This window comes from Megascapheus bottae, chromosome 34 (assembly GCF_031878675.1).
Source record: "Megascapheus bottae isolate mThoBot1 chromosome 34, mThoBot2.hap1, whole genome shotgun sequence".
In the NCBI taxonomy this organism is placed as follows: Eukaryota; Metazoa; Chordata; class Mammalia; order Rodentia; family Geomyidae; genus Megascapheus; species Megascapheus bottae.
The window spans coordinates 135,145-160,762 of NC_143542.1; the positions used below are offsets into that span (position 1 = coordinate 135,145).

Genomic DNA, 25,618 nt, shown 5'->3' on the forward strand with positions numbered 1-25,618 from the left:
GTTTAGACAGAACATATCTTAGCGGATACAGCAATGTCGGTGGAAATACAGTCTCCATTGTACTGGATCAAAGACCACGATGAAGGAAAGCAAGTACACAAAAGTTGCCTGAGGAAATTTAAAATACTCTGCTTAGACAAAAAAGTCCCTAGCCAATAGAGTAATATTGTAGAAATTTGAACGCAAAAATCCAGCACCCATTACACTGCATGAAATTCTCCAAGAAGTAAAAGGAGATACATTGAAGTTGCTTGTTTTAGAAGAAATGACCACCTTTAGACAGAACAAATCTTAGCAGATAGAGCAATGTTGGTGGAAGTATGGTCTCCGTTGTACTAGATCTAAGACCACAATGAACGAAACGCAGGTACACAAAAGTTGCATGAGGAAATTTAAAATACCTTGTTAGATAAAAAAGATCATAGCAGATACAACAATGCTGTAGGAATTTCAGGGCAAAAATCCAGTACCCATTACACTGGATGAAATCCTCCATGAAATAAAAGCAGACACATTGAATTTGCTTGTGGAAAATAAATGAATACGTTTACAAAGAACAAATCTTAGCAGGTAGAGCAATGTCAGTGGTACTTCGGTCTCCGTTGTACTGGATCAAGCACCACGATGAAATAAAAGCAGTTACACTGAAGTTGCAGAAGGAAGAATAAAATACCCCGCTTAAACAAAAAAGTTCTTAGCAGATAGAACAAGGCCGAGGGAAGTTCAATGCAAATATCCAGTATCCACTACACAGGAGGAAATCCTCCAAGAAGTAAAAGCCGATACATTGAAGTTGCATGTGCAAGAATAAATGACCACGTTTAGACAGAGCAAATCTTAGCACTTAGAGCAATGTCGGTGGAACTACAGTCTCTTGTGTACTGGGTCAAGCACCACGATGAAATAAAAGCAGATACACTGAAGTTACAATAGGAAGAATAAAATACACCCCTTAGATGAAAAAGTTCTTACCAGATAGAACAATGCCGAAGGAAGTTCATTGCAAAATCCAGTATCCATTACACTGGATGGAATCCTCCAAGAAATAAACGCAAATACAGTGAAGTTGCTTATGGAAGAATAAACGACAATGTTTACACACACCAAATCTTAGCAGATAGAGCGATGTTGGTGGAAGTACAGTCTCCGTTGTAGTGGATCAAGGACCACGATGAAAGAAAAGCAGATACACAAAAGTTGCATGAGGAAATTAAAAATACCCCGCTTAGACAAAAAAGATCAAAGCAGATAGAATAATGCTGTAGGAATTTCAAGGAAAAAATCAAGTACCCATTACACTGGATGAAATCCTCCAAGAAGTAAAGGCAGATACATTGAAGTTGCATGTGGAAGAATAAAGAACCACGTTTGGACAGAACAATTCTTAGCAGTTAGAGCAATGTCGGTGGAAGTTCTGCCTCCATTGTATTGGATCAAGCACCACGATGAAATAAAAGCAGGTACACTAAATTTGCATGAGGAAATTTAAAATACCCCCATTAGAAAAAAAAGTTTTTAGCAGATAGAACAAGGACGAGGGAGTTTCAAGGCAAAAATCCATTATCCAGTACACTGGATGAAATCCTCCAAGTAGTAAAAGCAGATACATTGAACTTGCTTGTGGAAGAATAAACGAACATGGTAACTGAACAAATCTTAGCAGATAGAGCAATGTCGGTGGAAGTACAGTCACCGTTGTTCTTGCTCAGAGACGAAGACGAGATGAAAGCATGTACACCGAATTTGAATGAGGAAGAATAAAATACCCCACTGAGACAAGAAGGTTCTTAGCAGAAAGAGCAATGCCATAGGAAGTTCAATGGCAAAATCCAGTATCCATTACACTGGATGAAAACCTCCAAGAAGTAAAAGCAGATACATTGATGTTGCTTGTGGTAGAATAAATGCCCACGTTTACACAGAACAAATCTTAGCAGATAGAGCAATGACAGTGGAAGTACAGTCTCCGTTGTACTGGATCAAAGACCAGGATGAAAGAAAAGCAGGTAAACTAAAGTTGCATGAGGAAATATAAAATACCCCACTTAGAAAAAAAGATCTCAGGAGATAGAACAATGCTGTAGGAATTTCCAGGCCAAAATCCACTACCAATTACACTGGATGAAATATTCAAAAAGTAAAAGCAGATACATTGAAGTTGCCTGTGGAAGAATAAATGACCACCATTACACAGAACAAATCTTAGCAGATGGAGCATTGTCAGTGATATGGCAGTCTCCGTTGTAATGCATCAAAGATTACTATGAAAGAAAAGCAGGGACACTGACGTTGCATGAGGAAATTTAAAATAAACCCCTTAGACAAAAAAGTACTTAGCAGATAGAACAAGGGCGAGGGAATTTACGCAAAAATCCAGTATCCATTCCACTGAATGAAGTCCTCCAAGAAGTAAAAGCGGATTCATTGAGTTGCATGTGGAACAGTAATTGACACGATAACACAGAACAAACCTTAGCAGTTAGAGCATAGTCACTGGAAGTACAGTATCCAATGAAGTGGATCAAGTACCACGATGAAATAAAAGTAGATACACTGAACTTGCAGGAGGAAGAATAAAATACCACGCTTAGACAAAAATTTCTTAGCAAATAGAACAAGGGCAAGAAAAGTTCAACGCAAAAATCCAGTATCCATTACACTGGATGAAATCCTCCAAGAAGTAAAAGCAGATACATTGAAGTTGCATGTTGAAGAATAAAGACCACGTTAACCGAACAACTCTTAGCAGAGAGAGCAATGTGGGTGGAAGTACAGTCTCCGTTGTGCTTGCTCAGAGACCACGACGAAATAAAAGCAGGTAAACTGAAGTTGAATGAGGAAGAATAAAATACCCCACTGAGACAAGAAGGTTCTTAGCAGAAAGACCAATGCCATAGGAAGTTCAACTGCAAAATCCAGTATCCATTACACTGGATGAAAACCTCCAAGAAGTAAAACGAGATACATTGAACTTGCTTGTGGTAGGAGAAATGACCAGGTTTACACAGAACAAATCTTAGAAGATAGAGCAATGGCAGTGGTAGTTCAGTCTCCATTGTACTAGATGAAGCACCACGCTGAAATAAAAGCAGATACACTGAGGTTGCAGGAGGAAAAATAAAATACCCATTTAGACAAAAAATAACATAGCAGATAGAACAGTGCTATAGGAATTTCAAGGCAAAATCCAGTACCCATTACACTGGATGAAATCCTCCAAGAAGTAAAAGCAGATACATTGAAGTTGCTTGTGGAAGAATAAACGACCACGTTAACAAAAGATATCTTAGCAGATAGAACAATGTCTGTGGAAGTACAGCCTGCATAGTACTTGCACAGAGATCATGACGAAATAAAAACAGGTACACTGAAGTTGAACGAAGAATAATAAAATACCCCTCTTAAACAAGAAGTCTCTTAGCAGAAAGAGCAATGCCATAGGAAGTTCAACGGCAAAATACAGTATCCATTACACTGGATGAAATCCTCCAAGAAGTAACACCAGATACATTGAAGTATCTTGTGGTAGAAGAAATGACCAGGTTTACACAGAACAAATCTTAGTAGATAGAGCAATGTCAGTGGTAGTTCAGTCTCCGTTGTACTGGATGAAGCATCACACTGAAATAAAAGCAGATACACTGAAGTTGCAGGAGGAAGAATAAAATACCCCGCTTAGACAAATAAAGTCCTAGCAGATAGAACAATGCTCTAGGAATCTCAAGGCAAAATTCAGAACCCATTACACTGGATGAAATCCTCCAAGAAGTAAAAGCAGATACGTTGAAGTTGCTTGTGGAAGAATAAACGACCACCTTAACCGAACAACTCTTAGCAGATAGAACAATGTCGGTGGAAGTACAGCCTGCGTTGCAATTGCTCAGAGACCACGACGAAATAAAAGCAGGTACACTGAAGTTGAATGAGGAAGAATAAAATACCCCGATTAGACAAGAAGATTCTCAGCAGAAAGAGCAATGTCGGTGGAAGTGCAGTCTGATTTGTACAGGATCACAGACCACGATGAAATAAAAGCAGAGGCACTGAAGTAGCATGAGGAAGAATACAATACCAGGCTTAGATGAAAAAGTTCTTAGAGGATAGAACAATGCCGAAGGAAGTTCCAGGGCAATTCCAGTATATATTACAATGGAAAAGTCCTCCAAGAATTAAAGCAGATACATTGAAGTTGCTTGTGAAAGAATAAATGACCAAGTTTACACAGAACAAATCTTAGCAGTTAGAGCAATGTAGGTGGAAGTACAGTCTCCGTTGTACTGGATCAAAGTCTACAATTAAATAAAACCAGATACACTGAAGGTGCAGGATGAAGAATAAAAGACCCCGATTAGGAAAGAAGTTCATAGCAGATAGAACAATGCTGAAGGTAGTTCAACGCAAAAATCCAGTATCCATTATACTGGATGAAATCCTCCAAGAAGTAAAAGCAGATATATTGAAGCTGCTTGTGAAAGAATAAATGACCACGTTTACAGAACAAATCTTAGCAGACAAAGCAATGTCGGTGTAACTATAGTCTCTTTTGTACTGGATAAAAGACCACGATGAAATAAGTGCAAATGCACTGCAGTGGCATGAGGAAGAATAAAATACCCCGCTTAAACAAAAAAGTTCTTCGGAGATAGAACAATGCCAAAGGAAGTTCAACCAAAAAATCCATTATTCATTACACTTGAAAAGCCCTCCAAGGAGTAAAAGCAGATACATTGAAGTTGCTTCTGGAGGAATAAATGACCATGTTAACACAGAACAAATCTTAGCAGATAGAGTATTATCAGTGTAAGTACAATCTCATTTATTCTGGATCAAAGACAATGATGAAATAAAAGCAGATACACGGAAGATGCAAGAGGAAGAACACAATACCCCGTTTAGACAAAAAAGTTCTTAGAAGATACAACAATGCCATAGGAAGGTCAACGCAAAAATCCATTGTACATTACACTTGAAAAGTCCTCCAAGAAGTAAAAGCAGATACATTGAAGTTGCTTGTGTAAGAATAAATGACCAGGTTAACACAGAACAAATCTTAGCAGATAGAGAAATTTCGGTGTAAGTACAATCTAATTTGTACTGGATCAAAGACCACGATGATATAAAAGCAGGGGCGATGAAGTACCATGAGGAATAATACAATACCCCGCTTAGAGGCAAAAGTTCTTAGAGGATATAACAATGCCAAAGGAAGTTCAATGGCAATTCCAATATCTATTACAATGGAAAAGTCCTCCAAGAATTAAAGCAGATACATTGAAGTAGCTTGTGGAAGAATAAATGACAACTATACACAGAACAAATCTTAGCAGTTAGAGCAATGTAGGTGGAAGTACAGTCTCCGTTGTACTGGATCAAAGACTACAATGAAATAAAACCAGATACACTGAAGGTGCAGGATGAAGAATAAAATACCCCGCAGAGAAAAAAAATTTATAGCAGATAGAACAATGCCAAAGGTAGTTCAACGCAAAAATCCAGTATCCATTACACTGGATGAAATCCTCCAAGAAGTAAAAGCAGATACATTGAAGTTGCTTGTGAAATAATAAATGACCACATTTACAGAACAAATTTTAGCAGACAGAGCAATGTCAGTATAACTATAGTCTCTTTTGTACTGGATAAAAGACCACGATGAAATAAGCGCAGATGCACTGCAGTGGCATGAGGAAGAATAAAATACCCCGCTTAAACAAAAAAGTTCTTCGGAGATAGAACAATGCCAAAGGAAGTTCAACCAAAAAATCCATTATTCATTACACTTGAAAAGCCCTCCAAGAAGTAAAAGCAGATACATAGAAGTTGCTTGTGTAAGAATAAATGACCAGGGGCCGGGAGTTTGGCCTAGTGGTTAAAGTGCTTGCCTAGCATGCATGAAGACCCGGGTTCGATTCCTCGGTACCACATACATAGAAAAAAGCTGGAAGTGGTGCTGAGGCTCAAGTGGTAGAGCTCTAGCCTTGAGAAAGTCCAAGGACAGTGCTCAGGCCCTGAGCCGAAGCTCAGGACTGGCAAAAAAAAAAGAATAAATGACCAGGTTAACACAGAACAAATCTTAGCAGATGGAGTAATGTTGATGTAAGTACAGTCTCCTTCGTACTGGATCAAAGACCAGGAAGAAGTAAAACCAGATACACTGAAGTGGCATGAGGAAGAATAAAATACGCCGCTTAGACAAAAAGTTCTTACCAGATAGAACAATGTCTTAGGAATTTCAACTCAAAAATCCATTATCCATTACACTGGAAAAGTCCTCAAAGAAGTAAAAGCAGATACAGTGAAGTTGTTTGTGGAAGAATAAATGACCACGTTACCACAGAACAAAACTCATCAGATAGAGCAATGTCATCAGAAGTACAGTCTCTATTGTACTGGATCAATGACCAGGATGAAATAAAACCAGATACACTGAAGTGGCATGAGGAAGAATAAAATACCCCACTTAGGCAAAAAGTTCTTAGCAGATAAAGCAATGTCGTAGGATGTTCAACGCAAAAATCCATTACGCATTGTACTTGAAAATTCCTCCAAGAAGTAAAAGGAGATACATTGAAGTTGCTTGTGGAAGAATAAATTACCACGTTTACACAGAACAAATCTTAGCAGATAGAGAAATGTCAGTGGAAGTAGTCTCTATTGTACTGGATTAAAGACCACGATGAAATAAAAGCAGATACACTGTAGTGGCATGAGGAAGAATAAAATACCCCGCTTAGACAAAAATGTTTTTACCACATAGAAAAATGCTGTAGGAAGTTCAACCGAAAAATCCATTATCCATACACTTGAAAAGTCCTCCAAGAAGTAAAAGCAGATACATTGAAGTTTCTTGTGGAAGAATAAAAGACCACGTTAACAGAGAACAAATCTTAGAAGATAGAGCAATGTGTAAGTACAGTCTCCTTTGTACAGGATCAAAGACCATAATGAAATGAAAGCACATACACTGAAGTTGCTTGAGGAAGAATACAATATTCTGCTAAGAAAAAAAGTTCTTACTAGATAGAACAATGCTGAGGGAAATTCAAAGCAAAAATCCATTATCCATTGCACTTGAAAGGTCCTCCAAGAAGTAAAAGCAGATACATTGAACTTGCTTGTGGAAGAAAAAATGACCAGTTTACACAAAACAAATCTTAGCAGATAGAGTAATGTAGGTGGAAGTACAGTCTTCGTTGTACGGGATCAAAGACTACAATGAAGTAAAAGCAGATACACTGAAGTTGAAGAATGAAGAATAAAATACTCATCTTAGAAAAAAGATTATAGCAGATAGAACAATACCCTAGGAAGTTCAACGCAAAAATCCATTATGTGTTACAGTGGAAAAGTCCTCCAAGATGTAAAAGCAGGTACATTGAAGTTGCTTGTGAAAGAATAAATGAACACGTTTACAGAACAAATCTTAGCAGACAGAGCAATGTCTGTGTAACTATAGTCTCCTTTGTACTGCATCAAAGACCATGATGAAATAAAAGCAGACACACTGTAGCGGCATGAGGAAGAATGCAATACCCCCGCTTAGACAAAAAAGTTCCTACCAGATAGAAAAATGCCGCAAAATTCCATTATCTATTACACTCGAAAAGTCTTCCAAGAAGACTGGATCAAAGACCACGATGAAATAAAACCAGATACACTGAGGTTGCATGAGGAAGAATACAATACCTCGGTTAGACGAAAAACTTCTTAGAAGATAGAACAATGCCGAAGGAAGTTCAAGGGAAATTCCAGTATCTATTACACTGGAAAAGAACTCCAAGAACTAAAGCAGATACATAGACATGGCTTGTGGAAGAATAAATGACCAGGTTTACACAAAACAAATCTTAGCAGAGAGAACAATGTGGGTGTAAGTACAGCCTCCTCTGTAGTGGATCAAAGACCATGATGAAATGAAAGCAGATACACTGAAGTTGCATGAGGAAGAATACAATACCCCTCTTACACAAAAAAAGTTGTTACCATATACAACAATGCCGTACGAAGTTCAACGCAAAAATCCAGTATCCATTACACTGGATGGAATACTCCAAGAAGTAAAAGCAGATATATTGAAGTTGCTTGTGAAAGAATAAATGACCACGTTTACAGAACAAATCTTAGTAGACAGAGCAATGTCTGTGTAACTATAATCTCCTTTGTACTGGATCAAAGACCATGATGAAATAAAAGCAGATACACTGTAGTGGCATGAGGAAGAATGCAATACCCCGCTTAGACTGTCAGAGACCAAGGAGTTAAACGGAACAAAGCAAAGACCCTCTAGCCTTGAGCAAATCGCATCTGGTTGAGTCATCTGCACAAAATACTTCTCGGAATAACCGCAGGTTGTTGCTTGGGTTAGCACAATGGCCAAAAGAACAGCCTGACCCACCCCTAACCTTGAGATTTCCCGTTCTTGTTATCACAAAAACTCTCCATCCCCCCCCCCTATACTCCCTTCCTTACACTCAGGGTATATAAACCCTGCTTTACTTTTAATAAATGAGACCTTGACGCGACTCAGATTGTCTCTGTCTTTCTTTATGCGCCTGGTCTTCTTCCTCTCTTTCCCCCATTGGTTTTCTTCTTTTAGGAGGTGCCCCCTCGAGCCTCATGAATAATTGAACCCGCAGGTCGGGAGAAGTGGCGCCCAACGTGGGGCTCGAGGCACGGTGACCTACCGGACGGCGTGGAGAGCAGGGGACCCCGATTATATTAAGGTAGAGACGCCCACACCGCATCGCTCGTGCACCGTGGGAGAGTCTTGAGGTAAGTTCTGCCGTCCCATCAACCATGGGCAAAGCGTTATCAAAAGAGGTTTTATTTATAAAAGAAATGAAAGGATCACTTAGGGAGAGAGGAATAAGAGTTAAAAAGAAAGATTTGGTAAAATTCTTTTGTTTTGTTGAAAGAAAAATATGTCACTAAAACCTTATAAAAATATTTATCCTATTATTCCTAAGACTTCTCCTGATAATGGCAGGCTCAACCCCCCCTCTGAGGTGGAGCTAGAGGAGGAGGCAGCGCATTATGAGGAAGAAAGATATGGCCCTTTTCCTCTTCCCCAAGTTTCTGCAGCTACACAGACTCCAGAGATAAGGGCCCTTCACTGGCCCACCCCTCCCCCCTATCCAGACACCTCTCTCCCGTCAGCCCCACCACAGAAATGGTGAGATCATTCTCTGTTCCTCCGGAGGTGCAAGGTCTCCTTAAATCCAAAGACTCTCTCTTGAAACAAGTGACAGAATTAAAAAAAACGTGCTTCATTTAAAAAGAGAGTTAAGGGACCTCACTTTGCAAATTCATGATTTACAAATGAATCTTGTTGGGGAAGCCATGACTACCCCCCATGCCTCGGGTAACAAGCCCGCTAAAACACCCTCGGCCTCAAAGAGCCGCAATAGTAGACTCAGATCCGGGGCGCAAACTGTTTCCCTCTCCTTCCCCGTAATTACTCGCTCTAACACTCAACCTCGGGAACAAGAGGGGGAGGGAGGAGAAGCGGGAGAGGAGGAGGCGGACACCACCAGAAGGCAGGAGGAGGGACAAAACCTAGATTCCTCTGCCTCTGAGGAGGAAGGGGGTGATCAGGAGGAGGCAAGGAGAGATTCTCAAATTACATATAGGAGATTGACGTTTAAACAAATTAAAGAACTACATTCAGCTGTTAAGAATTATGGAATTAATGCCCCTTTTACTTTAACAGTACTGGAGAGCCTCGGGGGTGAGGGACATTTATTGCCTCTTGAGTGGCACAAGATTGTACAGTCTGTTTTAACCAGGAGTCAATATCTAACCTGGAAAGCTGAATTTATAGATAAGGCAGAAAATCAAGCTATTACCAATAAAAAAACATACACAAATGGCTTCATGGTCTTCTGATAAAATTTCAGGGAGGGGCAAATTTGCCTCGGAGGAAAAACAACAAAAACTCCCTGCAGGAATATTAACCCAGACTGCTCAGGCTGCCCTGGCTGCCTGGACAGCCGTGCCTGCTGCAGGAGCGGTTACTACCTCTCTTTCCAGGGTAGTACAAGGCAATAATGAACCATATTCTCAATTCGTTGCCAGACTGTTAGAAGCAGCTGAAAGAATATTAGGTGAGGTAGATACAGATGATATTATAGTTAGACAGTTGGCCATAGAAAATGCTAATGCAGCCTGTAAAGCTGCTTTAAGAGGCAAAACAAAGACCCTAGATTTAAATGGTATGATTAAAATTTGCAATGATGTGGATTCCTTTGAACATAAAATGTCTAAATCTATTAATTTGGCCATTGGAGCCATACTCCAAAACCAGACTCCACCTTCAGGAAAACTAGGACGAATATCTAGCCCTAAAAACTGTTTTAAATGTGGACAAATTGGACATTTTGCTAGAGAATGCCCTGGAACTATTAAACAACCCAACGTTCCTGGGACGATTCCCCTCCCCCTTCCCCTTGGCCTTTGTCCTAAATGCAAAAGAGGCCGTCACTGGGCTAGAGAGTGCCGGTCCAAGACCGATATAAATGGCCAGCCTTTATCTGCGGTCTCGGGAAACGGGCTTCGGGCCCCAGTAGGGGGCCCTACCTACCCACCACGACAACCAATGACCCCTCCCGCCCAAAATCTGCCTCTGATGCAAACATCGCTGACTCAGACTTGTTCTGAGCCACTGCAGGCAGCGCAGGACTGGACCTCTGTTCCTCCACCACCAGAATTATAACTCCAGAGGAAGGAACAGTTGTTATAAACTCTGGAAGGTTCGGGCCTCCCCCGCCAGGAATGTTTTTTCTTATTATAGGCCGAGCTTCAAGCTCACTGCAAGGACTCTCTGACAGAGTTATAAACCTTTAAAATGGTTTATCTGAATAAAAAAAGGATCTGAAAGGAATTCTCTTAAATGTTTGCTCAAAAGGGAAAATAATCATGGAATGTTCATGTAAGTCGTAAAAGGTTTGAGTATGTTGCCAATGGTATGAGTATGTCTTGAGTAAAGTTGGTATGCAGTTAAACTGCAGTAATGTAAATAGAGTCAGAATTGATACACTGATGTGAGGGGTTGCTATACTTGGATGTATATTTTCTAATTGTGTGGGTTTTCTTGGGTGCAGAACTGGGAGGGAATGCTGTATGCCCCTCCAAACCAAAGAATGCTGTCTGCCCAGCATTCTGCCCAGGTCTGATAGCAATTGTTAGCCCCCCCCACCACCAGGCCATATGTTATCTCTGGTATCAGAGGCAGCCCCAGGAGTCATTTAAAGGAAAACTTGGGAAAGCTAAACTAGCTGACAGTGCTAACCATGATTCAGTCCAGTCCTTCCAGGCCTTACAGGTTGATCTAGGGACATGTTCATCGTCTGGTTTCTAACATCCTGGCTCTCCCACAGCTATCCCTAAAGAATATTTTAAAATTGTAATAGATATAAAAGACTGTTTTTTCTCCATTCCCCTCGATGCTGGAGATTGTAAAAGATTTGCCTTTTCCATACCCATGATAAACCATAAAGGCCCTAATCCCCACTTTCAATGGCGAGTGTTGCCACAGGGTATGGCTAATTCTCCCACTCTTTGTCAAAAATTTGTGGCTCAATCCATAGACCCAATTCGTGTTCAATACCCTCATATATATATTATACATTATATGGATGACCTATTAATTGCTGCCAAACTAGAACTGGAGGCACATCAAGTGACTCAAAAAAATAGTTATTGCTTTACAAGACAGAGGACTTTTTATCTCCCCAGAAAAAATTCAAACTTGCTATCCCTTCTTGTTCCTGGGTTTTCAATTAGAACCCTCTTTAATATATACTCAAAAAATTCAAATCAAAAGGAATAAGCTAAATTGTCTAAATGATTTCCAAAAACTCCTTGGAGACATTAATTGGCTACGTCCTCACCTTAAATTAACAACAGGAGATCTCAAACCCCTGTTTAATATTCTACAGGGAGATTCTGACCCTTCCCCCCCCCCCAGAAAACTTACGCCCGAAGCTGAAAAAGCCCTAATAAAGTTAGAGGAGGCCATTACACAACAAAATATAGGTTACTTCAACCCCTCCTTGACCCTTCATTTAATCATTTTTGCCACAGAATTTACACCCACCGGTTTATTGTGGCAAAAAACCGTGCCCCTGTTATGGATTCATGCCTCCGCCTCTCAGTCCAAGGTACTCCCCTCCTACCCCTTTTTGGTCTCCCAACTTATTTTTCTGGGGCTCAAGACTTCTGTCAGATATTTTGGCAAGGATCCTGATATCATAATCACCCCTTACTCTAAGGAACAAATTAATTGGTTACAACAAAGACAAGATGATTGGGCTGTTTTATGCACTGGGTTCCAGGGTAGCTTTGATACTCACATGCCCAGCGACAGACTTATTCAATTCCTTAATATCACTCCTTTCGTTTTTCTAAAAAATACCTTGATAAAGCCCATCCCCAATACTTTGAGCATCTTTATTGATGGTTCAAAAAATGGAAAATCTTCATATGTTATTAATAATGTTTCCCACTTTGTAAATACTTCCTTTAAATCTGCTCAGTTAGTAGAATTATTTGCTGCACTTTGTGTTTTTCGGTTATTAAAGACCCACCCTTTTAATCTGTTTTCGGATAGCCATTATGTTGTTAGAGCTTTACAAGTTTTAGAAATGGTTCCGGTTATTCAGCCTACTACACCTACTTTTCAATTATTTTTTGAATTGCAAAAACTTATTAGACAACGTTCGTACCCTTTCTTTGTAGGACATATTCGTGCTCATTCTGGCCTACCTGGGCCACTAACCCAGGGCAATGAATTAGCTGATTTGGCAACCCAAATAGTTACCTTATCTCAAACAGTTAATCCGGTGACCTTGCACAAAAGGTCCATGCTGTTCACCACCTTAATACTCATACCCTGCCCTTAAAATTTAAAATTACTAGAGAACAGGCAAGACAAATTGTTAAAAACTGCAGAAATTGCCTAACCCTACTCCCTGAACCCCATGTAGGTGTAAACCCTAGAGGGCTCCTACCTGGACAACTTTGGCAGATGGATGTTACTCATGTCCCCTCCTTTGGAAGGTTAAAATATGTACATGTTACCATTGATACCTTTAGTGGATTTATTTGTGCCTCTGCTCATTTAGGGGAGGCCACAAAAGATGTTATAAACCATCTCCTACATGTTTTTTCTGTCATGGGACAACCCCAAGCTATAAAGACAATGGGCCCGGATATACCAGTCAAAAGTTCAAACAATTTTGCTCCCAAATGAGCATAAAACATATTACTGGAATCCCCTACAACCCCCAAGGACAAGGAATAGTGGAAAGGGCTCATCAGACTTTAAAAAACACCCTCATTAAACTTGCCTCACAAGAAACATTATATTCCCTTAAAGGAAACTATAAGACTTTGCTATTACATGCTCTCTTTGTTTTAAACTTTTTAACCCTTGACGCTAATGGCAAATCTGCTGCAGAACGCCTTTGGCATCCAACCACACAAACAGACTACGCCCAGGCCCTATGGAAAGACCCACTGACGGGAATATGGAATGGCCCTGACCCAGTCATTACCTGGGGAAAAGGATCAGCTTGCATTTATAATTCTAAAGAAGGGGGAGCTAGATGGTTGCCTGAAAGATTAATAAAACCATATAATAAACAATAAAGCCATATAACTAATTCCAGGGTGGCACCTGAGAACAAAAATATTTTTCTTTTACAGGTCAACAACCATGATGATGAGGCCTTCCCCGTCATCACTCCGCATGATGCTATTGACGGTGATGCTCTCTGGCAGAAGTTGTCCTCCAAAATCGACGAGGATTAGACTTACTTTTTCTACAGCAAGGAGGCTTATGCGTGGCTTTAAAGGAAAAATGCTGCGTATATGTAGATAGAACAGGACTTGTTAAGGATAGCTTAGAAAAAATTACAGCTAGCCTAGAAAAGCGAAAAAGAGAAAGGGAAAAACAAGAATCTTGGTATCAAAATTGGTTCTCCGCATCTCCCTGGCTATCAACTCTTTTACCCTCCCTCTTTGGCCCCCTTGTGGGACTTCTCCTCCTAATTTCTTTTGGCCCTTGGGCTTTTCAGCGCCTTACGCGATTTATAAAAAATCAAATTAATTCTGCCTTTTCCAAAAACTTAATCTCGGTGCATTATCATCGCTTAGAGGCTCAGGATGACCCTGTAGGGTCCGAAACAAGCACTCCCGAAAGAGGGCTCCAGTTTCATACACTTCTTGGCTGATAAACCCCAAGCGGCTAGAGAGCATCCAATGACGGGATTATTATGGAGCTTACCCTGGGTGGCACAACATACAGAGGCCATCGAGGCCGGCTCAACAAGGCATGTTGCCAGGAGTAAGGGTCCCTCCATATAGCCTAAGACAGGGTGTTCTCTCCACCTATAGAGACCTTGTTCTTTAAAGGAAAGGGGGAATTGTCAGAGACCAAGGAGTTAAACGGAACAAAGCAAAGACCCTCTAGCCTTGAGCAAATCGCATCTGGTTGAGTCATCTGCACAAAATACTTCTCGGAATAACCGCAGGTTGTTGCTTGGGTTAGCACAATGGCCAAAAGAACAGCCTGACCCACCCCTAACCTTGAGATTTCCCATTCTTGTTATCACAAAAACTCTCCATTCCCCCCCCCCTCTATACTCCCTTCCTTACACTCAGGGTATATAAACCCTGCTTTACTTTTAATAAATGAGACCTTGAAGCGACTCAGATTGTCTCTGTCTTTCTTTATGCGCCTGGTCTTCTTCCTCTCTTTCCCCCATTGGTTTTCTTCTTTTAGGAGGTGCCCCCTCGAGCCTCATGAATAATTGAACCCGCAGGTCGGGAGATTAGACAAAAAAGGTCTTACCAGATGGAAAAATACCATAGGAAGTTCAACCCAAAAATCCATTATCCATTGCATTTGAAAAGTCCTCCAAAAAGTAAAAGCAGAGACATTGAAGTTGCTTGTGGAAGAATAAATGACCACGTTAACACAGAACAAATTTTAGAAGATAGAGCATTGTTGGTGTAAGTACAGTCTCCTTTATACATGATCAAAACTATGATGAAATAAAAGCATATACACTGAATTTGCATGCGGAAGAATACAATACCCAGCTTAGACCAAAAGTTCTTACCAGATAGAACAATGCTGAGAGAAGTTCAAAGCAAAAATCCATTATCCATTGCACTTGAAAAGTCCTCCAAGAAGTTAAGGCAAATATATTGAAGTTGCTTGTGGAAGAATAAAAGACCAGGTTTACACAGAACAAATCTTAGCAGATAGAGCAATGTGGGTGTAAGTACAGTCTCCTCTGTACTGGATCAAAGACCCTAACAGTATATAACTAATTGTCTAACGCAATAAAGGCATGAGAGCATCAGAGAACATGAGAGAACAGCAGATCAGATCAGCAGAGATCAGCAGAGAGATCTGATGCACTTTCATGGTTAACACTGCTTCTGACTCAGCATGGTTTTTTCTTCCCCGGTAATTGGAAGAGGGCTGGGTCATTGACACTTACCATCTAGTTCAGCTTCCGGGGCACTACAGGCTGGCCCTGTGTGTCCCACCCCATTCCCGTGTTGCTGCCCCGGGGAGGAGCAACAGCTTTTGCCTGACGTGAGGAAACTTTGCCGCCCGTGTGAGGGCTCCATGTGCTTGAGAAACTCACCGCCGATGAACTAATGGGACTGCAGGTAAGTGTACTTCCATCAGATATGGGAAAGAATCTTTCTAAGAATGACCCTTCCCTCGACTCTCTTAAGCTCCTCCTTAAGAGTCAAGGGTTAGAGATTTTAGCTACACAGACAACTAAAGTTTGGGATACTTTAGTTAAAATCGCCCTGTGGCTACCAACTAGCAGTTTGCTAGACTGGAATACTTGGGACAAAATTGAGCATCTAATCGGAAAAGCCCAGATTAATCAAGGCGAGATTCCCCCACTCGGAATTTATCCAGTCCTGTATGCTCTAAAGTCTAGTTTTTCTCCTGGGCATTCCAACCAGAGGGCTGAGTCCCCCGGGGGCAAGAAGGAAAGGAGGCAAGAAGGGGGCTTCTGTTGTTATTTTCTCCCCAGGTAAAGACAATTCTTCTCCGGCAGTGACCCTGTCTCATGAAATATAGGGCTCAGAGCAATTTAAGGAACTTTATGCGGTGGTCTTAGCTCTATCTGAGGTTACTGGTCCTCTTAACTTATTCTCAGATAGCTGTTATGTGGTCAATTTGTTACCTAACCTCATAGAAGCTCATATTAAACTTGATAGTAACTGCATCACTCCTTTGATGATTCAAGCTAGAAATTTGCTCAAAGAATTGCGCCTATGTTTATTCAACATCTGAGGGGACATCAAAGCCTTCCAAGTATTTTGACCAAAGGCAATGCCCTCGCTGACCAGTTAGCCTCTAAACCTGAATGTTACACTTTACAGAAGGCTATCTCTTTCCATCAGCTCACGCATGTCAACTGGAGGGGACAACACCACCGATTTCCCCAAGTTGCTATTAAAGACCTAAAAAAGATCATTAGGACCTGCAAGTCGTGCCACCCTTTCTTACAGGTTCCACCGCTCCAAATGGGCGGCGTTAACCCTCGAGGCCTTAGGCCTAATAATCTGTGGCAAACGGATGTTACATATTTTCCCTTTTTAGGAAAACGTAAATACATTCTTTGACAATAGACACCTTTTCCCATGCATGTTGGGCTACAGCCCATTCCGGGGAGAGAGCTAAACATCAGTCATTTTCTTCAATGTTTTGCTACTCTCGGATTGCCAGACCAAATAAAAACCAATAATAGTCTGTGTTTTGTAAGCAAGTCTCTTGATGACTTCTTTAAACAATGTCAAATTACCCATAGTACTGGCATCCCTCATAATCCCAGAGGACAGGCAATAGTAGAAAGATATAACCATGTCCTTAAATCTCAATTAATAAAACAAAAAGGGGGAATACACTCCCCCCCCCATGATCAGCTAAAGATGGCTTTGTTTACTCTCAATATTTTAAATTTTCCAAAGGGGAACATCTCTCACCCTTCCAGAAACACTGGACAACCTCTATTCCTTATCAAACTGTCTATGCCCGGTGGAAGGACCCTCTTAATGGGGAGTGGAGGGCCCAGATCCCCTCATTACAGCTGGAAGAGGATTTGGTTGTGTTTTCCCCACTAATGAAACAGCCAATCTGGGTCCCTGCAAGGGATCTTAAATATTGTCCCCAAATATGGAGGGACCACAATAATATTGATGAGGACCCAGAGGCTCTCTGCCTCCTGAGAATATCTCTCTCTCTTCTTTTTCAGAATAAGTAATGGACCTTACAGTGCTGAACCTGTTTCTTCTTGGAGTCAAGATACCCATCATCAACTTCCTCTGGACTGGACTGTACAGATGGCTACCCTATGTCCTTCCATTTCTTGGTCCTATACTCCTCTTGTTCTTACTTTCAACTTTGTGCCCTGTGTTATCAATAAGGTCATGCAATTCATTCAAAGTAGGATAGAATCCATTCAGTTGATGAACGTACAGGTGCATTATCAGAGGCTTGCTACCGATGCCAATGACTGCTATGACCAAGGAGAGCCCTATGATAAGGAGGGATCCCTCGACACCCCTTAGATGTCTCCCTGAGAGCCAATGACTGGTAAGATCTCTGGAGCGGGGACAACCTAAGACAGGCCCGAGGGTGATCTGTACTGTGGGACAGAAGGTCGCAGAGCACTCAATGATGGGTAAGATCCCCTGAAGGGGACAACCTAAGACAGGGGCTTTGCACACTTGTCCCCCTGTTCTAATAAACAAAAAAGGGGAATTGTTGGGACCTGACCTCCATCTCTGAGGCCTGATTCTGGCTCAGCTGCAATTAAAGGGCTTTGACCAAGCATTAGTCTTTTGCATACCTCTCTTAAGGCATCTCTGTGTACGTGACTCGATTGAACCCCCCGCAGCTTCCTGGGTCTCACAGCAGCTGAGGTTTCGTGAGCTTTCCCGCACCTGTCCTGCCCAGTACCTGAAAGCCCCACCCAGACCCTTAGTGGTAGCACAGAGGCCCTCTTCCTATTGGCTAGCTTCCCAGTTCCCACCTTCTCCCACCCTAACAGTATATAACTAATTGTCTAACGCAATAAAGGCATAAGAGCATCAGAGAACATGAGAGAACAGCAGATGAGATCAGCAGAGATCAGCAGAGAGATCTGATGCGTTTTAATGGTTAACACTGCTTCTGACTCAGTGTGGTTTATTCTTCCCCGGTAATTGGGGGAGGGCTGGGTCATCGACACTTACCATCTCGCTCGGCTCCTGGGGGACTACAGGCTGGCCCTGTATGTCTCTCCTCGTTCCCGTGTTGCTGTCCTGGAGAGGAGCAACATGATGAAATAAAAGCAGATACACTGTATTGGCATGAGGAAGAATACAACACCCCGCTTAGACAAAAAAGTTCTTACATTATACAACAATGCCGTAGGAAGTTCAACGCAAAAATCCATTATCCATTACACCGGAAAACTCCTGCAAGAAGAAAATGCAGATACATTGAAGTTGCTTGTGGAACAATAAATGACCACGTAAACACTGAAAAAAATCTTAGCAGATAGAGCAATGTCACAGGAAGTATAGCCTTCTTTGTATTGGATCAAAGACCACGCTGAAATAAAAGCAGGTACACTGAATTTGCATGACGAAGAATAAAATACCCTGTTTAGACAAAACAGTTCTTAGCAGAGATAACAATGCCATAGGAACTTCAACGCAAAAATCCATTATCCATTACACTTTAAAAGTCCTCCAAGAAGTAAAAGCAGATACACAGAAGTTGCTTGAGGAAGAAAAAATGACTACGTTTACAAAGAACAAATCTTAGCAGATAGAGCAATATCAGTGTAAGTACAGTCTCTTTTGTACTGCATCAAAGACCATGATAAAATAAAACCAGATACACTGAAGTTGCATGAGGAAGAACACAATACTCTGCTAAGAAAAAAGTTCTTAGCAGAGATAACAATGCCATAGGAATTTCAACAAAAAATCCATTATCCATTAACCTGAAAAGTCCTGCAGGAGGTAAAAGCAGAGACATAAGAGTTGCTTGGGGAAGAATAAATGACCACGTTTAGACAGAACAAATCTTAGCAGATAGAGCAATGGCGGTGGAAGTACAGTCTCCGTTGTACTTGATCAAAGACCACGATGAAATAAAAGCAGATACACTGAAGTGGCATGAGGAAGAGTAAAATACCCCGCTTAGACAAAAAAGTTCTTAGCAGATAGAACGATGTCATAGGAAGTTCAACGCAAAAATCCATCATATATTTCACTGGAAAGTCCTCCAAGAAGTAAAAGCAGATACATTGAAGTTGCTTGTGGAAGAATAAATGACCTCCTTAACACAGAACAAATCTTAGCAGATAGAGCAATTTCGGTGTAAGTACAGTCTGCTTTGTACAGGATCAAAGACCAGGATGAAATAAAAGCAGATTCACTGAACTAGCATGAGGAATAATACAATACCAAGCTCAGACGAAAAAGTTTTTAGCAGATAGAACAATGCCATAAGAAGTTCAACTCAAACATCCATTATGGCCACCTTAACAATGAACAAATCTTAGCAGATAGAGCAATGTCGGTGTAACTAGAGTCTCCTTTGTTCTGGATCAAAGACCACGATGAAATAAAAGCAGATACACTGAAGTAGCATGAGGAAGAATAAAATACCCCGCTTAGACAAAAATGTTCTTAGAAGATAGAACAATGCCGAAGGAAGTGCAATGGAAATTCCATTATCTATTAGACTGGAAAAGTCCTCCAAGAAGTTAAAGCAGATACATTGAAGTTGCTTGAGGAATAATAAGTGACTACAATAACAAAGAACAAATCTCAGCAGATAGAGCAATGCCATTGTAAGTACAGTCTCCGTTGTATTGGATCAAAGACCAGGATGAAATAAAACCAGATACACTGATGGCATGATGAAGAATAAAATACCCCACTTAGACAAATAGTTCTTACCTGATAGAACCATGTTGTAGGAAGTTCAACGCAAAAATCCATATTAATTACACTTGAAAATTCCTCCAAGAAGTGAAAGCAGGTAAATTGATGTTGCTTCTGGAAGAATAAATGACCACGTTAACACAGAAGAAATCTTAGCGGAGAGAGCAATGCCTGTGGAAATACCGTCTCCGTTGTACTGGATCAAAGACCACGATGAAATAAAAGCAGATACAATGAAGTGGCATGAGGAAGAATAAAATACCCCGCTTAGACAAAAAGATTTTACCAGATAGAACGATGCCGAGGGAAGTTCAAAGCAAAAATCTATTATCCATTGCACTTGAAAAGTCCTCCGAGAAGTAAAAGCAGATCCATTGAAGTTGCTTGTGGAAGAATAAATGACCAGGTTTACACAGAACAAATTTTAGCAGATAGAGCAATGTAGGTGGAAGTACAGTCTCCGTTCTACTGTATCAAATACCACGATGAAATGAAAGCAGATACACTGTATTGGCATGAGACAGAATACTATCCCCCACTTAGACAAAGTGTTCTTACCATATAAAACAATGCCGTAGGAAGTTCAACGCAAAAACTCATTATCCATTACACTGGAAAAATCCTACAAAAAGTGAAAGCAGATACATTGAAGGTGTTTGTGGAACAATAAATGACCTCCTTAACACAGAAGAAATCTTAGCAGATAGAGCAATTTCTGTGTAAGTACAGTCTTCTTTGTACAGGATCAAAGACCACAATGAAATAAAAGCAAATACACTGAAGTTGCATGAGGAGAATACAATACCACGCTTAGAGAAAAAATTCTTAGCAGATAGAACAATGCCAGAGGAAGTTCAACGCAAAAATCCATTACCCATTGGACTGGAAAAGTCCTCCAAGAACTAAAAGCAGATACATTGAAGTTCTTTGTGAAAGAATTAATGACCACGTTTACACAGAACAAATCCTAGCAGAGAGAGCAATGTCAGTGGAAGTACAGTCTCTGTTGTACTGGATTAAAGACCATGATGAAACAAAAGCATATACACTGAAGAGGCATGAGGAAGAATACAATACCCCACTTAGACAAGAAAGTTCTTAGCAGATAGAACAATGCCGTAGGAAGTTCAACACAAAAATCCATTATCCATTGCACTTGAAAAGTCCTCCAAGTAGTAAAAGCAGATACATTGAAGTTTCTTGTGAAAGAATAAATGACCAGGTTTACACAGAACAAATATTACCAGATAGAGCAATGTAAGTGGAAGTACAGTCTCTGTTGGACTGTATCAAACCCACCATGAAATGAAAGCAGATACACTGTATTGGCATGAGGAACAATACAATACCCCACTCTGAGAAAAAAATTCTTAGCAGATAGAACAACGCCGTAGGAAGTTCAAGGCAAAAATCCATTCTCCATTGCACTTGAAAAATCCTCCAAGAAGTAAAAGCAGATATATTGAAGTTGCTTGTGGAAGAATAAATGACCACGTTACCACAGAACAAATCTTTGAAGAAAGAGCAATGTCGGTGTAAGTACAGTCTCCTTTGTACAGGATCAAAGACCATGATGAAATAAAAGCAGATACAGTGAAGTTGCATGAGGAAGGATACAATACCCCGCTTAGACAAAACGATCTTACCAGATAGAACAATGCTAAGGGAAGTTCAAAGCAAAAATCCGTTGTATATTGCACTTGATGAGTCCTCCAAGAAGTAAAAGCAGATACACTGAAAAGCGGCTTGAGCGGGTGCCGGCTCCACGCGGGGAAAGCGGCGGCGGGCACCGGCTCTAATCCACGAAAAGCGGCGGCAGTGGAGGGCACCAGGCTGGGAGCCCAACGGCTGCAGAAACCAGCACAGAACCGGGCCAGCGAACGGCAGAAGCAGCGAAACCCAGACGCAGAACCAGAACAGCAAGCAGCGGAACCCAGACGCAGAACACAGGCGGCGACGGAGACCCGAGGGGAGTGAAAGACTCCCCACCACCGTGGAGCACCTGCAGATGGACGCAGAGGCGTGAGTAATACAGCGCGTCCCCAAACACATCGGGAAAGCGGAGCGGGTGCCAAGCAATAGAACTTAACTCAAACCCCAACACCCCGCCTGAGAAAGACTGGCGGGAGCAGGGGGCAAGGAATTTAGAATCCTGTTCCTCCCCTCAACAGCCCCCTCCCTCAGGCCATTGACTGGAGATTGACAGGCGGGCTACCCATAAGACCCAGCACCCCACCAAGGGAGGCGGGGCTGCCCCAACTCCCACCCGCCCAACGGGCTCAACCCCCAGCCCTCTGACTGGAGACTGACAAGCGGGCGGACCCTAAGACTCAGCACCCCACCAGGGGAGGCGGAGCTGTCCCAGCTCCCACCCGCCCACCAGGCTCCTCTCCCAGGCCACTGGATCTGGAGAGTGGAGGGCTTTGGGACCCTGCCTTACAAAAGTGGGTAGGGGGTGCGGGTAAATAGGAGCCAGCATCTGCCCCCCTCAATTCTCGAGCGGGGCATCCTCCAGCTGGGAATCCTGAGCATGACACCACTGAGGGCCCCCCCCCCACAGTCTCAGACTCTGACAAAGCAGTGGAAACACAGCAGGGATCTGAAGGGCCTACCAGCAGCCAAGTTCCCCTTCTGAGAACCAAAAAGGGGCGGCTCCGCCCTTGGAGCCCACGTCCCCACCTGGGCCCCACCCCTGGGAACAGAGGGGCCTCCTGCTGGTCCTGCTGAGAGGTCCTGAAACTCTCAATCCCCAGACCCTTGGCTTGGGGCCCCCCTGGAAGCAGCACAGGAAAACGTGCGCTCAGACGGAAGCTCGCAGATCCATCCCATGGTCCACAGTGAGGCCACTGGCTGGGCTAAGAGCTAGTCGCGCAGCAACACATAAGTTTTATTCTAATACTTTCCAAACTTTGTACTCAAATACTCTACCTACTTACCCCCTGACCTCTCTCATTCTATTTTTCTATCTCTGGACCTCTGCTCCTCTTTCAACCCTTATACTGCATGGATCTACACTTGATGGCTGTTGAGCAACATTGTATATCTAGGTGTTTAAACATTCTCTAGGCTCAGAGGGACTTAAAGACAATAGAGATTGGATTGAGAGGCTTATTGTTTTGGATATAAATCGCTTATCAGTGAATAATTACACTAGTCCGGAACTGCACAAAAAGAAAGAGTGATAACACCAATCAAAACTCGTGAACATCTAGAGTCTGCCAGCTACAGAGGTCTAGGTTGGTTATATCTGAAAAACTATAATCGTGTTTAGTATTAATCTTGCTCCCATTTTCAAATGGGCAGAACAAGAAACTCAAGAAAAATGTCAAATCAAGAAACAACATCTCCCACCTCCCCCACCCAATGTAAACAGCCAATGGACAGGCACTGGCAAACCTAGAGGAGAGTCTTCCAAGTGCTGTACAAATGCAATTAATAAACATCATTAATGAAAAATGTGAAAATATAAAGAAACAGATAAGGGAGGAAGCCATAACTGAACAAGATGAAACCATAAACAAGGTGATAAGCAAAAAAGAAGAAGCCATAAAGGAGACCATAATAAAGGCTGTTCAAAGAAAGATGGATGAATTCATAGAATCCACAAATAAAAAGGTGACCGAACTCCATCAAATGTTCAAAGAAAATAAAGCTACTGAGCTAACCACTCAAATGGAAATCAAGGAGTTAAAGAAATCCATACATGATCTAAAAGAAGAGATGCAAGGCATCAAAAATGAGCAATTAGTAGCAAGGGAGATGAAAAATAAAGTAGATAGCTTTGATAGCAGGTTAGACAATGCAGTGGAAAGAATTTCCGGGGCTGAAGATAATTTAGTTATTATAGAGAAAGAACAGAAAATGAGTCAATCCAAATCTAGGAAAAATGAGAGAGCGCTTCAGGAGGTCCAAGATACAATTAGGAAGCCTAATTTAAGGCTAATTGGTATTGAGGAGGGCTTGGAGAAAGAGGTCAATGGTATTGGAAATATACTTCAGGGAATCATCTCAGAGAATTTCCCAAACATCCAGAAGGGCAGACCCATCCAGATACAAGAAGCTTTTAGAACCCCAAACAGAACTGACCAGAAAAGAACATCTCACCGCCACATCGTAATCCGAACTGGATCAGTAGAAACCAAAAAAAGGATCCTAAAGGCAGCCAGGGAAAAGGGTTCAGTAACCTATAAAGGAAAACCAATCAGAATCACCCCAGGTTACTCAGCAGAGACCATGCAAGCAAGAAGTGACTGGAAGCATATATGTCATGCCCTTAAGTCAAACAACTACCAACCAAGAATACTGTACCCAGCTAAGCTCTCATTCATAACTGAGGGAACAATAAAAACATTCCATTCCAGGGAAAAGCTGCAACAATATGTCGCAACAAAACCAACACTACAGAGAATTCTGAAAGATGTTCTATACATAGAAAACCAAAATAAAGGCAATATAGGGAAAGAAATGGCAGCTAAACAGCATACCACCTAAGGACCACAAGAACTGTCAAGACACAGGCCCAAATAAAAGCTTTTAAAAATGGTAGGACCTAATAAATATCTCTCAATCCTAACTCTCAATATCAATGGACTCAACTCTCCAATTAAACGGCATAGGCTGTCTAGTTGGATCAAAAAGCAAGAGCCATCGTTCTGCTGTCTTCAAGAGACACATCTTACAAAAAAAACAAGCATCTTTTGAAAGTGAGAGGTTGGAATAAACTCTATCAAGCTAACGGCCCCCATAAACAGGCTGGAGTTGCCATCCTCATATCAGATAAAATAGACTTCAAACCAAAATTAGTAAGAAAAGACAAAGAAGGTTACTACATCCTACTAAAGGGATCTTTCCTCCAGGAAGACATAACGATCCTAAACATTTACACACCCAATCCCGGACCTCCAAACTTCATCAAGCAAACTTTACTTACACTGAAACCATACATAGATCGAAATACAGTGATTGTCGGTGACTAACACACCACTCTCACCTATGCACAGATCAACAAGGCAAAAACTCAACAGACAAACCTTAGAACTGAACAGCTATATAGACCAATTAGATCTAACAGACATCTGCAGAATTTTCCACCCAGCAACAACACAATATACGTTTTTCTCAGCAGCACATGGAACATTTTCCAAAATAGATCATATCTTAGGCCATAAAACAAACCTGGACAGATTCAGAAACACAGAAATTATTCCATGCACACTCTCAGACCACAAAGGCATCAAACTGGAACTGAACACACATCTCCACCAACGAAAACCCTGTAACTCATGGAGACTGAACAACACATTGTTGAACCACCAATGGGTCATTGAAGAGATCAGAACAGAAATCCAACAGTTTATGAAATTTAACAGTAAGGAGCACACAAAATACCAACTCCTTTGAGACACAGCAAAGGCAGTACTCAGAGGAAAATTTATAGCGCTGAGTGCCTACAACAACAACTTGGAAAAATTGCAAACCAACAAGTTAATGTCCCACCTTAAGCTCCTGGAAAAGAGCAACAAACCAACCCTAATCCCAGTAGAAGAAAGCAAATAATTAAAATCAAAGCAGAATTAAATGATTTGGAATCCAAAAAAACTATAGAAAGAATCAACAAAACAAGGAGTTGGTTCTTTGAAAG

The 25,618-nt window shown here is 41.4% G+C and overlaps 1 long non-coding RNA gene across 1 annotated transcript; it reads left to right on the forward strand.

Annotated features, from left to right (window-relative positions):
* Positions 1 to 8,644: 8,644 nt before the first annotated feature.
* LOC150042578 (uncharacterized) lies at positions 8,645 to 14,708 on the forward strand. The gene is made up of 2 exons (XR_016533571.1): positions 8,645 to 8,772; positions 13,705 to 14,708. It is a non-coding gene; the product is annotated as an uncharacterized LOC150042578 (long non-coding RNA).
* Positions 14,709 to 25,618: the final 10,910 nt, after the last annotated feature.